Source organism: Halyomorpha halys, unplaced genomic scaffold, assembly GCF_000696795.3.
Source record: "Halyomorpha halys isolate HHAL.00 unplaced genomic scaffold, Hhal_1.1 Scaffold178.1, whole genome shotgun sequence".
NCBI lineage: Eukaryota > Metazoa > Arthropoda > Insecta > Hemiptera > Pentatomidae > Halyomorpha > Halyomorpha halys.
In genome coordinates, this window is record NW_027105168.1 from 700673 (window position 1) to 703028 (window position 2356).

The 2356-nt window shown below is 23.9% G+C and overlaps 1 protein-coding gene across 8 annotated transcripts in view; it reads left to right on the plus strand.

The window, feature by feature from the left end:
• LOC106679133 (small conductance calcium-activated potassium channel) overlaps positions 1 to 2356 on the plus strand; it is a gene marked incomplete at its 3' end in the record, with an annotated part of 993499 nt that overhangs the window by 354611 nt on the left and 636532 nt on the right.

Below are 2356 nucleotides of genomic sequence, written 5' to 3' on the forward strand. Positions count from 1 at the left end.
ATGATCTTTTTTTTTTTTTAACCATTAAACAATGTCAAGAATATTTCAAGAAGGTATTGTCGTATGATATAATGCCTTATAAAATAACTGAACAAAAGTAAAAAGAGATAAGAACAGTAAAATAAAATCAAATGATATTTGATGAGAACAAATAATCAATTGCGTAGGGCAAAAGAAAAGTAAAAAAAAGTAGCATTAAAAAAGATATATGAAAACCTTTTACAATCTTACAATTATTTAAAATAAAAACCATCATAGTTAAACTGAAATAAATTATAGTAAATCAGCAAAAGAAAAATTGAAAAAACTTCGCTTGTCGTCAATACCTTCTGTTTCTTATTTATTTATGCTTATATTTATTTGATTTCATTTTGTTTGTTTATTCGATGTGACAATTGTGATATTAAATTAAAAATTGGAATTCTAATTCTACTGTTTTATTATGATTTCTTAAGGGTTGTTAATATATTCTGATTTAATCGAAAACTATTGGGTTATAAAAAATTATGGGCATTTCTGAGAATATTTTTGAGACATTTGTTTTTTGATAAGATTAAAATTTAAAAAATGGATAGAAAAATATAAATTAATAGCTCTAGTTATTACTTCTCATAATATTCAAGAGATGGAACAGCTTGTATCTTTAGTTATTAAAAGTTTTATCCATATTATTCTTTACAAAACAAAATATATATTCTTTCATCTAAAGTACTAAATGTTAGATTTCGAGATGTCTTTTTATGAATTTTTTATATTATTTCATTTTTTTTTTTAATGGTGTAAAGTTTTGCAGTATTCCAGCGTATACTGCTGCATAAGTGGCGAAATATTATTATTATTAAAATTCATTTTATTAAATCAAATTAAACTTGGTAAAAATTGGTATAAAAATTTCATTGCACATAAGTCACTACAAGTTTATTATTGCAAATTAATATTTGGACTCAGAGGGAAAATTAGTAAATAAAAAATAATGAAATGAATAATATTTTTAAAGATCATACCTTCACTAAGCATAAGTATTTATTTGAAAGTCCATATGCAAAAAATAAACTTTTTGGTTGGCCCATGACCCAAATAGAATTCATATTCCCCTTCCTTACTGAAATACAGAAAAAAGATATATTTTAGCTAAAGAAAAAACTCTTCGCATCCACAAGAAAGTATCGGATAAAAAGATAGGGCAATATCTTGAGTGGTCCCTTCCATTTTGGTATTGCATTTTATAAAATACAGGTGTATACACGTGGAAGCGTTGTATAGTATACTATAGTAAAGTAGTATGCATGCTAGTAGTTATTTAGTACACAGTATCATTATGTAGTGGAGTTGATTGTCTCTTCTGGTGCATTGTCTATGCTTGGGCTTTTGTTGTAGGGGTCTGAAAGGAGTGTGAAAGCACTCATCACACTTTCATTACGCTCTCTTTCCTTATCTTTGTTATTTTTGTTCAACTTCGCGCCTTTGTCACTTATTTCTGATTGGATTTTAGTATTCACAATATATAAATTGATTTACCTTTCTTAATTATTGATAGTGATATAATCGGTCTCTACGTATTCCTTACTTAAGTCTTACTACGTGAGACTCTACTATGAAGTATTTAATAATATTTTTTTTTTATTTCATGTGTTTTAACATTTAACAAATTAGGTTAGGTTATTTTTTGCTAAATGTAAAATTATTTTTATTTTATTTTAGTTTATGATAGAAATTGCATTTCTCGTATAAATTACAAATACTCTCTCTTATAGTCAGATATTCCAAACTTTTCTGTAAATAATTTTAAATTTATATAATATTTAATTTAAATTTTATTAATGTTGGATAAGTAAGTTATTGTAGTCAGATGTGCTAATTATATGTTTCCATAGCAACAAAATAAAAAAAAAAATTATCATGATATAAAGCAATACTATATAATTTAAATTAAATCTTTATTTAAAATAAAAAGAATACACAGCAAATTTAAAGTTTGGATTGGTAACTCTTAACTTTATGTTTTTTGTTCGTTTATATGTATATTTTTTATAATAATCATAGTTTTATACATTTTTTTCCAATTTTTCTGTTGCTGATTTTCTATAATTTATTTCAGTTTAACTATTATGGTCTGTATTTTAGATAATTGTAAGATTATTAAAGGTTTTTATATGTATTTTAATGCTATTTTTTCTGACTTTTTTTTCCAATTGTTTATTTGTTCTCATCAAATATTATTTGATTTTATTTTACTGTTCTTTTCTCTTTTCACTTTTGTTCAGTTATTTTGTAAGGCATTATATCATACAACAATACCTTCTTGAAATATCCTTGACATTGTTTAATTGTTTAAAAAAAATCATAGTTTATTTAT